The following is a 12,147-nucleotide window of genomic DNA, read 5'->3' as shown; positions in this document are numbered from 1 at the left end:
GATGGGTAACTCTGCTTCCAGAAGTACTGAACTACTCTCTCATCTGCATCAGGATTGTCTAGCTGTGCCTTTTCTTTCTTCTGGAGTTTTTCTATGAGAATATTTTAGAACCTTGACAACCTAGACAGATGACATAAAAGAAGCCATCTAGCCATACTTGAACTTGCTTTCCATTTATTTCTTTCATGTCTCCAGACTTCAGTGTTGCTACAACATAAGTTGTAAGAGTGCACTTTTCCCCGACACAGAGAATTTTCTTGCAAACTTTTGACAAGGTGATAAAACCTGTTTTCTTGGCCTCACTTTGTTGTACAGTACTGTGTGAGTGCATGTAACCAATGAAAATCCATTGCAATCTCTGAACTGATGTTATGCAAACAGTTCTACACCTTCCTGTTTCTTTTCTGTGCAGGAAATCACTCTTGTAAAGAAATACTGATCACTACTATAAAACTGTGAAACACTGAGTCTATTGACACTGCCTGTAAGTGATTAGGTTAGAAAGCCAGATCCTCTTTGGTTCCTATCTAATCAGTGGAGAAATCTAAACTTGCTTTAATGTCAGGTTTTGAAACATTCTATGGAGAAGTCTGTGTCTTTCCACTGTTAGGTAATGATCTCCCAGATGAGACACCTACAGTCCTGCCAAATTCAGTTGTACCTGAATGCACACAGTCCTGTCCACATCTGTCTGAAGAGACTGAAACATTCACCTGATCACAAGGAGGATCCTGTGAAGAAAATGAGGGGTTTCAATGAAGTGTTGGAGTTGTTAACCTCTCACTGCTCACTGCCTGCATGGCCGAGTGTGCCCTGTCACACACTGAAATCACCTGTGCACATGCAGCCACAAGCTCTCTTGAGTTGTAAGGCATGGCATGACATTTAAGAACAGTGTTAAGAGTTATGCATGAAAGACAGGACACTCCTTATTTCCTGGCAGCCCTTCAAGTCTTGACCTTGTTCCAGGAAGAATGCAACCTGTGAAAACATCAGCTCCTGTCAGCAGCCGCAGCTCGGAGAGAGCAGCACATGCTCCATATGCTGGAGGAGTTGTGAAAATCCACAGAGCAGCATGTGCTTGTGCTTAAAAAGCAGCTGTCCCTACACCTCCACTCTGATGGCAGTGCCACTCTTCACTTGATATTCTCCAGCTCCTCAGTGTGGGCGTGGTGAGACCTTGGAGTGTTGGAGCTTCCTCCCCACAGGTTTTCAGCAGAGTGTGTATCATCAACAGCCTTCTGGATCAAGGTAAATATTCAAGTGATCAACTCTCATTCATCTTTCCCCTGGAGGTTACTGATACCAAAGGACTGCAGTGGGAAAGGAGCTGATGAGGTGGTGCTGAGTCACACAGGTCTGAGCAATGGACCTGGGGAGGTCTCAGTTCACCCTCAATATCTGATGGAATTTGGAATATCTTCTCCTTCAGACTTAGTAGCTTGTCACATGAGGCTGTATAATGTCCAGTTAGGTCACTCTGGAACCCCATCAGATGCCCTTTATATTTTTACACTGACTGATTTAAAGGGTCAGTCAATGAAATCAATGGCAATGAATATGGGGCAGCAAAAAAGAAATGTTTTATCACCCAGCACAGGAACTTGCTGTCGTAGGAGGTTACAGAAGCAAGTGCTGTGGATGGATATCAAGACCTGAAATGTTTAGTGAGATTGCTGATCTTTGGAAAAAGTTACTCATACAAAAATATCTCTAACACATCTGTTCTGCTATTGCTTTTTTCTTTCTTTCTTTTTTTAAAATTTTTTTTATGGCATTGTGTAGCATAATGTATGTTAAGAATAATTTATTTTGTTCTGAAACTTCAGGCTTAGGTTGCTCTGAAAGGCAGGTCAGTGGCCTTCATGCCCTCCAGAGCATGAACTGGGGTGAATGTGATGTGCTTGTCCAAAACCTTCTGGCTTTTTAATGCAAGAACGTTTTTCCCCCCTCCATAATCTACACTAAACATCCCCTCTCTGTCTCTGCTTTACTGAGAAATTCTGTGTGCAAAAGGCACCTTTGGATCATCAGTGCACAGTGTTTCTCTTGCAGCTACTAGATGTGAACAATAAGCCATTTTCCCTGAGTTCTATAATGAAAATGCCCTCTTGCATTCCTAAGTTTGAGTTATTCAGTACCTCTCTGCATCTCCTTTAGGTTTTTCAGTCTGTGAAGCCATTCTGATGGACTGGAAGTTATCCTGCCCTGACCTAGGAGCTGTTTTGCTCCAGGCTCAGTGTGTCCCTTGTTATTAATCTTATCATAGGAAGCCTTGACAAACCTGGCTGAAGTCTCTCAGTGATGAGCAGTAGTGGGTTATGCACCACTTTGGTCATGAACTCTTGTACACAGAACTACCCTGTGACTGCTGGCTTTGACTCTGTGTATGTGCAGAATTACAAGATTCACAGTTTCTGCCTTCTGGAACTACAGGGAAAAATCTTAAGTTCAGCAGAGAATTCTACCTTTTAAATTTTTTTTCCTGCTATTGAATCATCTTCCAGCTTGTAAACAAGGTCTTTTATGAGAAATAGGCAATACTTCCTGGGACTTCAGAATTTCTTCTCTCTAAAATTCATGTGTTGCTACATAAACATTCTTCCCCCATGCACTTCTGTCCTGAGGCATTTCTTGTCACTAACTACCCTTCAAAGAACTCCTAATTTCAGAGAAGAATTAGCTCATCTCCCAAGCAATTTTTGTTTTCCTTAAGCCTCCTTCTCATGCTTGAATACTACTAATCTGCTCAAAGTTGCTGAAATCCTCTTTGAAGTCCTTAATTATATCAGTGTGTGACCTCTTCTTACATTACAAGCACTGAAGTTGCTATAAGAGACAAAAGTGAGAAGAGGAGAAATCTTCATTTAATCCCTGTCCTTGATAAGCACAGGCTCTGGCATTCTGGGCTGTCAGAGACAGAGGTAGCATTTAACTGAGAACAGCAAAAGCTGCTTGGAATCAGGTGATGTGCTACATGCTGGGGAAAGTACTCTGGCAGGCTGCAGATCTCGAGCCACTGATGGAGGTGGTGAATTCAGAACCTCTGTGTTGGATCTCTCTTCCCAGTCATGGCCCAGCCTCCCTCTTAAGTCATGTAAATTCTTTGTCTTCAGAATGCCTTTGGTGGAGTTCCACAGGTTTGTTTTCTGTTACTTGAAGAAAAAAAATCTCCTTTTGCTTGTTCAAATGTAGCTTTCACAGGCTTTATTTCATGGCCTCTCATTTTTACATTGGAAGAGGTACTGAACAATCCATTTCTCTTCAAGCCCTCCAGACCACTCATGATTTTATAGACTCCTAAAATAAATTGCTTGTCATCTCTTTTGGAAGCTGGAGTCCTAAAGAATCTGTGTGATCCTTCCTGATGGAGGTTTTCCCTACTGTCTTCCTGAATCTTTTCCAATTCTCTTTCTGATGTGAGTTGTCCTCATCGGAGAAAAGCGGGATTAGAATCTAGATTTTCTTGTTGTGGGTTTTGACTCTGAGGATGTGTGATAGTCCCCTCTAATATCTTCATGCCTACATTTGTGCTCTGAGGAGTGACTGTGTCGGTTATGACAGATAGCCCTTATTAGGTTATTCTTCATCAGTTTTTAGGACACAGAGCCAACCCAAAAGAAGATGAAGGTGAAAGCTCCGATGACATCCTGATCACAAATCCTTGAAAATGAGCTGGGACTGACGATGTTTTTAAACTGGGCTACACTAATGACTTTAGCAGCTCTAATCTCAGAGCCAGTTTTACAAGCAATCCTTTTGAATGGTTTCAGCAGGACCTGCTGACCAGGGACCATCTGCAGGGGAGATGTGCGACGCGCTGGGTAAACGCAGTTTGTTTTCTGAAGTCTTGTGTCAGCCATCTGCAACCATTTATCTTGGTTCCATCCCTCTGCATGCAAAACACTGTAAAAATGAAAATGCCTACAACTGGCACAATATAATTTTTATGCTGCCAGCACATCCCAGAATGTGGACATAGTGCCCTAAGGTGGTTTTTTTTCTATGGGAGACTTCATTCCACAGCAAGCAAAACACAACTGGATCCCAAAAAACATCCTAAGTATTAAAAGACTCTGGCCTGCTAATTGAATCTCCAGCTCCTATGTTACTTGTTAAAACCCTTGAGCTAATAAACCACTCATCCAAACTCTGACCTTGGGCTGACAAATGCAAAAAATCATCCAAACCTGATCAAAATCCGTGTAAAGATTGAATTCTGGAGCAATTAAAAAGATAAATAGCTGAAACTTGAAAATAAAGACGTAGCCTAAGGTAATGTTCACTATTTAAAACTTATTTGAAACCCTCAAAGTTTTCATGGGAAAGACAATTTTTAACTTTGCTACTAGCACTGGAAGTTAAATCTCACTGTAACTTGGCTGGATGAGATGAGTTGCATACTGGCACCTCTGGTGTAATTTGAACAAGCAACCCTGGCATTAAGGTCCAATAAAACCTGGGGTTGTTTCCATTAATAACCTTCACTGATTAAATGAGAGATAAGGAATGAAGAGTTCCAGAAATTGAGTCATTGGATGGACCATCAGACTATCTTTTCTCTGCTTCTGAATTGTCTTTGGCAGTAGGAAATGTTATTACAGTTTTCAGATTTACCGACAAAACATGAACAAACAATGACCAAACCTGCTGCCTGCAATTCTAATCAACCTCTGGGCTTGCAAAAGGAATCTCTGACTCTTTTCTCATAGCTAAATTTTTTTCCAGTCTCAGTTGTGTTTGGGAACAATCCACAGATTGATGACAGGCTGCTCTGTGAGCCAACTAATCTTAACTCTTCTTCTGAATTCTTTTCAGTGCTAGCTGGGTAATACTTGCATTGAGTTACAGCAGCCTCTTGCACCCCCTTTTCCACTGGTGTGAAGGTGTTTCAGGTTCCTCAAACCTTCCCCAGCCTCAGGGTAAGACAGGGAGAGGCATTGGCTGTTTCACATGTTCCAAGTGCTCTAAACATTGTGCTAAGATTGAGGCCTAAATCCCAACAGCACTGTGCTCTACTGTCCTTTTCAGTCTGTCCTGCTCATAAATCTCCTTTTTTGGAGCCCACTCTTGCCAGTCTGGCTCTGAGTTGCTTGGCTGTTCCCTCCTTTTTGGTTCATATTTGCCCCTTCTGAAGTGAATTTGCCTCTTCTGAAGTGTGCCCCCTCTTGCACCACAGCCTTGTGTTTCCACTGCATCCCTTCACTGCCTTGCCTGGCCACCCTTGCCGGGACAGCTGCACCATATCTTCATTTCTGACCCCAAAAACCTGGGGAAGATGAGGCTGCTCCATGACATACTGGTACAAACCTATTTCTGTAGCAATGACAACAGTGATAAAGTATTGTGTTCTCTGCAGAGACTTTGCCAAATGTAATGTTGTGACTGGCTATTTATCAGAGCTAGAGGCTATTTATCTGTGATGTTATCCACACCATTTTTTTTCCAGCAAAAAGACATTTCTATTAAAGCTTTCTTTTATTAAAACCCGAATACCCACAGAGCTCTTCCACTTCCAACATGGGGAATTTTTACCCAGTCTTACTTTTTCTTTATCTATTTTTGTAGACTTTGTTTACCTCGTAGCATTTTTTGCTACATGGGATTTTTTGGTCCTACTTAATTTAAATTATAATTAAGTTACTTTGGAGACTTGGAGCTGACTCCCATCCTTGCCAGAAATTTTGTGCTCTGAGTTCTTGACCTTGAAATGAGGGACAGAATGAATTCCTGTGTCCTTTTGTTAAATTAGAGGATGATTTTTCAAGGTTTTACAACTCCCATACCTCATGATAGATATGTGTAGTGCCAAATTTAACAGGATTTCAGTTGTTGGTACTTCTCTCTGCTGTGATAACCTGAAAAATACCTCAGTAAGGTGGGACAGGGTGTGCTTTAAGTAAAGGGTGGAAGTGAAGATGGCTTTACCTTTCCTTGAGACCATCAATTATCGTTGATGAGCTTGTCAGTCAGGATTTTCACAATCTTTGAGAGCTGGGGACAGAATTTGGGGACAGAAGAGGACAATGGATTGCTCAGCCCCTGCTAGTGCAAGAAGTTTGGCATCCCAGTTTAGTTTGCAGCATTTATTTCACTGCAAAGTGGTTTCATGGCAAGCAGTTTCTTGCTGTCAAAGGTACTTTCCATCCATGTCATAAATTACAATGAGCTTTGACAAGTCCTTCAAATTTGGTTTCCCCTCTCCTCGCCCCAGCGTGTTGCAAAAATGGCTTGATGGATATTTTGAAAGTTGACAGGCCAGAGGATGTTTCTGAATTAAAATACATTCTGGGTTTAGTGGCATCACAGAAACCAAGAGGGAGAAAAGGGAATAATATGAAATGTTATTCAAGGATGTTTTTGTTCTACAGCAACAAACTGTGAGATTTTAAATATTATCTTTGATGAGAGGAGAAACTGGGTTTAAAAACACAATTCTGATAACATTGATGAAGCTCTGTTAAAAATACAGCCTGTTGTGGTTTTAAAAATATTTTTAATGACACTTTCATTGTGTATATATTTTGTGTATTTAAAGCAGTGAGCTTCTTATTAATTGATTTTTTAACTCTTCTTTCTCTGTTGCATTACAGTATTTTTCAGTACTGTGTGCTTACCAACTCTGACTATTCAGAAACAGTGAGATTAGACTGTGATTTTAGTTTCTAATCACTGTTCTTCTTGTGTGTTTTTTTTTTAATTTCATTTTTCAAATGTATAATTTATTTGGTTCATTGTTATACATCAGGAAGATGCCTTGATTATCTTCTTTTCATCAAACCAGAGCACATGTTCTTCATATGAATCTCTGCTTTGATGTCATTAAAATTGCATTTTCCCCTTAGAAAAGGTTTTCTTAAAGTTATAATTTCTTTTGACATGAATTTAATGCATTAACATCACTTCTATTAATGTAGCTGGATGCAACATATAATAAAATCCAGTGAGGTCAATGCCTAGCAAAGAATTTTACGAGAAAAGGCATTTGAAATGTGATGTTTGAAAGTATGTATTTATTTCCTTATCAGTGGTTCTAACAACAGTTGGGCCCAGCTGACAAGCTGGAGTAGACTCCTCAATTTAAACCTTCATTCTAATATCTTGTGGTCTTCTTTCAGCTTCAGCTGCCTTCCTGCTGAAGCCACCAGCCTCCAGAAATGGAGTTTTTGGTAAGAAAATGTACCAGGGCAAGGGGAATCCTCAGCATTTACTGAGCAATTCACCCAAGCAGAATCTGAGCAGGATCATCAGGATGTGCCCCAGGATTCAGGGCAATAATGGGGAGAGTGCTTTAGGGGACAGCAGAATGGGTTTCCTGGGAATTCACAGGCCAGAACATATTCCTGCAATTTTGAGCACGGAATTTTGCTCAAGACACCAGCACTGTCCCCTGTGCTGTTTGAAGAGTGTCGTGCCCTGTTTAGTGTCCATCTGGACAAGCAGGAGAAATCCAGACTGGCCAAGTGTTTGATTTGTCATTTGAAGGGTGTCATTTCCCCATCATGATGCTGACACACACAGAGCCTTCTGGAGCTCACTTTAGAGGAGGGAGGCAGTTACCAGTCAGCAGCATCAAAAGTTCGTTTCCAGATTTTCTTTCTTAGGTTCCTAACTGAAAGGTTCCCTATTAGACATTCCTAATGTCTGGAAATGCAAATATGAAGAATTACTGAGGTGAAAGGAGAAACTTCTCAAGCTGATGTACTGGGGTATCAGCAGATGGAGAACAGAACCCAGGCCCTGATTTGTGCCTGCTGGGAATCCATCCTGGGCTCTGCTTTGCCACTCATTGCTCTGTAAATCTAAATGGGGGCTTTTCTTGTGTTTTAAATTCTTGATTTTAATTTCTTTTTATTTGCTGGCTTGGCACTGCAGATTACATGACTGGACAGTTTTCATAAAGTCCCTTGTGAAGTCTTAGCCTGGTGAGGTGCTAATTAAATGAAAGTTGTGATTAAAGTGGGACAGGGAGGGAGAGTTCAGGGCTACCTTGTTTATGCACTTGTTTAGCTGATGATTTCAGGGAAACTAAACAGGAAAGCTTCAAACACTTATGAAATCACAAAACTTCTGCTAACTCCTATTAGGTAATTCTCAGAGCTTTATTGATTCAGTTGGGATGCATCCTCAAATGCCAGGGATGGATCTTAGGTAAGATCTCATGAGTGTCCAGGAGTGTGTAAAACAATAGCAGCTCCAAGGTCTTGAGTATAGAGCCAGTCCTTCCTGCTTTCAGTACAGTGACAAATCTCACCAAAACTGTCCTCATCTTAACTCTTCTCTTTTGTAGCTGCTGTATTTCATGCTGCTGTTACCATTCTGCACAATTAAAAGGGCCTTGTGACTGCCTGCTATTGAGAGCCAGCTGAAATTCTAAGGTCCTAGGAAGCTATTCAACAAATTTATCTATTCATATCTCTAATCTCCTAACAGTTCTTGGAGCATATTTCACATTGGCCTGTGCATCTTACTTTATATAATCATTTCAGGTCACTCAGACTGCATCACCAAATGTCATGCTCTTAAAATTGTAATTGCAATCAAAAAAGGGTTATTTGTTCTGAGTCCTGAAAGGAAGAGGCTCAGCCATTTGTGTTCACCTGGTGCTTTGTAAACAAAGCTTCAGCCTTGGGGTGATCAATGTAATGTCTTTATATAAAAATGAAGATCACAACTTGTTAGGGGGTAAGAGAATCAAGTAAACACCCTGCACTCTGAAAGCTTTATGTAAAGGACTTATGTGTGTGGGTTTGTTTTTTTTAAAATTACTGTGGTTTTTAAAATTGGATATAGAGCTTAATACATAAGCAGGTGGAGTAAGAAGAGTAACTTTGTAAACTGCTGAAAGGGCATGAACTTAACTTTCACTGAGGTGAAAAAAAGAAAAAATGGTAAACTGATTACTTTGGGTCTTAGTTTTGAATTTGCTTTGAATTCTGGAGGAACTTTGTTGGTTGCTGGATTAACTTTTTGCCATGGTACATATAAAAAAATCCAACAATTTGGTTCTATATCTCAGCAGTATTGGGAGCACTGATAAGTTTGGCTGAACTAGCTTTGCTACATAAAGACTGGAAGGGGTGAGACAGCCCTGTTCTGTACTTAGATCTGAGGCTGGGACAAGGAGACATGGAGAGAGAATCAGGAATCAGAGACAGGAACCAGAGCAGAAATGAAGGGTCAGGAAAGGGGCCTGAACAGTCACAGATCTCTCAGCTTCTCCTGGGATGGAAGAAGCTTCAGCAAATCTGTTTTCTCCAGTCTGACTTGCTCCTCTGCCTGGGTTGTGCCCTCCAGAGCTGCTGGTGGCCGTGGCCTCGATGATGAGACAGAAGGGGTTTCATCACTTACTGTGGCCTCTTAGCTGGAGAGGGTGGTTTGACCATTTGTAAATAAATCTTCAGTGTTGCTGCTCTTCCCTTTATCTGTATCAACCAAGAAGTGAGGAGTTTTATTTTGGTGTGTTAGAAAGATCAATGCAGGCAATGGGTCGAAATGGCACAGTCACAGCATGCCATGACAAAAGCCAAGAACAAAAGTGAGATGGAGTTTGGGAGTTCACTTTGAATCTGCCACTGTTACCAGAGTTTGGGTCTTGCTTTTGTGTGTCCCCTGCTCCCTCTAGGACCTGCACCTTTCCATCATCTTGTCTTCTTAGTGATGGATATTGCATTTGCACAAAGGAAAAAACCCAGCACATTATAGTGAGAAGAGGCCCAGTATAGTTTTTTTTTTTCCCTCAACACTGTTTTCAGGACCTGAAATCTGGTAGATACAGGGGCCCAGAGCTGTTACATGAGGACAGGATCGATTCAGTCAATCAGAGGGAAAACCTACTGTCAGGCTCCCAGACCTTTAACCTGCTCCTCAGAATTATTAGAACTCCCAAATCTCTTTGCAGGCCTTTTCTATTAGACAGATATTCCCATGTTTTGATTTTTTTGCTCCAGAAGTAATTTTTTTTATAATTACCTTCATTGAACTGCACTTACCATCTGTGAAGTGAGAGGCACTTAAATGATTTATTAGCCTGGGTTCCTAAAATGTGCTGAACAGCATGGGATTGATCTTGGCTAGTGACAACCACGGGATACATGACAATGGGTAGGTGGCCAGTGTTTGATGGAGCATCGTGCTGTGCTGTGGGTCTTGCTCTGTGGGAGTGTGTTGGCTCCCTTCCAGTTGTACAGGAGATCAATAAAAGGCAGGTGTGCCTTGCCTCAGAAATAAAAAGAAATGTCTTGAAGTACAGTTCTCCTATTGAAAAAAAAATATGGGGCACTGTACCTCTTGTTTCTGAGATAACTCCCCCATAAAAGACTCTAAAAAGCTTCTGGCAGCAAAGTACACCTTTCTGGAGTAAAAAAATTGATTCAAATTCATTCTTGTCTATGTACTGATTGAAATCCTGAAGGCTGATTTTGGTCTTTACTCTGTTTCTTCTCTTGCAAGTAGTGTCCATGGAACGTAAGAGGCTTTCACAGCTTTCCTTCAGCCTGTACAGGGTGGTTAATGCTCAGTGGGGTTTGGCAGAGTGTGGAGCACAAAGTGGATCTAGCTATGAACATCACTGGCAGGCAGTGAAAGGCTGCAGGTGTAAGCCCTGCTCAGGAGGGGAATGTGGTTCCTTGAGAAGGAGGACACGGGGAAGAGGAGTATCTGCCTTTCATGCAAGCAAAATCCTGTCTCTGGTAACAGGCAGGGCTCCTGACTTACATCTCCAGCTGCAATCTCATCTGAGCAGAGGCTGTGACACCCTGCCACTCACTGAGCTTCCTCTTGTAGCAGAGACTCACAACTTCTCTGACCTCAGAACTCAGCAGGAGCTGAGATGAAGCAGCTCCAGCCCTTCACAGGGATGAGATGCCACCAAGCAGCTGATCTCACAGATGTGAGCCAGAGCCTGCTCCGTGCAGATTGCCTGGAGGATCTTCACAGGAACATTGGCAAGGAAGAGGAGGTTGCAAAGCTGACTTTAGTGGTGCGACCCTGCTGAGGGTTAAGCATCTGCCTTCCCCCTTCACACAGCACAAGCTAACAGAGCAAAAATCCAATTCAGACACAGTGCTAATCTTTCTCTTCCCCACCCAGTTTAACATACGAGAAATACAGGACTGAGCTCAGAAAGAACAACAGAAGGGATGTGTTGGTTGAGTCCAAGGCATGGCATAGCTTGGAGCTGCACTGTGATTTCACAAGAGGGCTCCAGCTCTGGCTGGGTGTTGCAGTAGCAAACAGAAGCTGTGCTGTGGCTGGCAGCTGGCAGCGAGGTGACGTGTGGGGCTCTCTGAGGACAGGCTGCAGGAGCAAACAGCTCAGTGGCTGAAATGATGCAAGCTGACAGGAATCAGCTACAAGGCCACCCCAGGGCATTTCTGTGCCCCCAGAACTCCCCTGCAGCCCATGTGGGCAGTACAGCCCATGTGTGTGTCCTGCCTGGCACTGGCACAGGGAGGGCACGGAGGTAAATCAGGCAGCAAATGAGCCAGGAGAGGAAAAGGAGGTGTGAGAAGGCTGGATGGAGAGGGTGGGGTTGGTAGGGAGTTCTCCCTGTGCCTTGGGCTCAGCTTTGCATTTGCAAGGTGTTTAAAGACCTGGAGGTGATTGGGAGGAAAGCCTCACCATGAGACATTGTGCAGTGTGAAGGGTCTGATCTGAGCTCCTGAAATTTCTGGGATTTAGGTGCCATGCAGAGCTGCACAAACTGGCACACCTGTTACTATGTTTGTACTCTGTACTTAGATGATATTAGTCCAGGTTTTGGAATCTGAGCATGCATGTCTACCTAGATTCAGGGCATTCCTCTGTATTCTAGTGATTGCTCCTAGAAGCTCAGTTGCACTTTTACTTTAATCAATGTACAGCTTCACCTGCCAGACAGTAGATGTTGATGAATTTGTTCCTCCACATTTTCCACTCTTTTCTTTCCTAAAGGAAAGGTTCTCTTGTCTTGCACTACATGCACTGTAGTTGTTTTTCCTCTATCCTGAAATGCCCTGAACTTGGAGTTAGTTCAGACTCAACTCTGTGTTTATGAGGGTGAAGAGAGGTCAGACTTGGTTACCTTAAGGAAGCACAGAAAGAGTAGAGGGAAAAAGAAACCTCAGGTAATGCTCCTCTCTGCTGGCTGATCCATCCATATGCCCT

General features: G+C 42.4%; 2 long non-coding RNA genes across 2 annotated transcripts in view; one reads left to right on the top strand and one right to left on the bottom strand.

Moving 5' to 3' along the window:
- Positions 1 to 12,147, top strand: part of LOC135280526 (uncharacterized) — a 71,527-nt gene that overhangs the window by 41,616 nt on the left and 17,764 nt on the right. The window lies entirely within an intron of this gene.
- On the bottom strand, positions 8,084 to 11,128 carry LOC135280958 (uncharacterized). The gene is made up of 3 exons (XR_010347759.1): positions 10,717 to 11,128; positions 9,352 to 9,425; positions 8,084 to 8,319 (listed from the first exon to the last, which is right to left on the bottom strand). It is a non-coding gene; the product is annotated as an uncharacterized LOC135280958 (long non-coding RNA).

Source organism: Passer domesticus, chromosome 14, assembly GCF_036417665.1.
Source record: "Passer domesticus isolate bPasDom1 chromosome 14, bPasDom1.hap1, whole genome shotgun sequence".
Classification (NCBI taxonomy): domain Eukaryota; kingdom Metazoa; phylum Chordata; class Aves; order Passeriformes; family Passeridae; genus Passer; species Passer domesticus.
The sequence above is the reverse complement of the archived record's forward strand: the minus strand, read 5'-3'. Positions and strand labels throughout refer to the sequence as shown.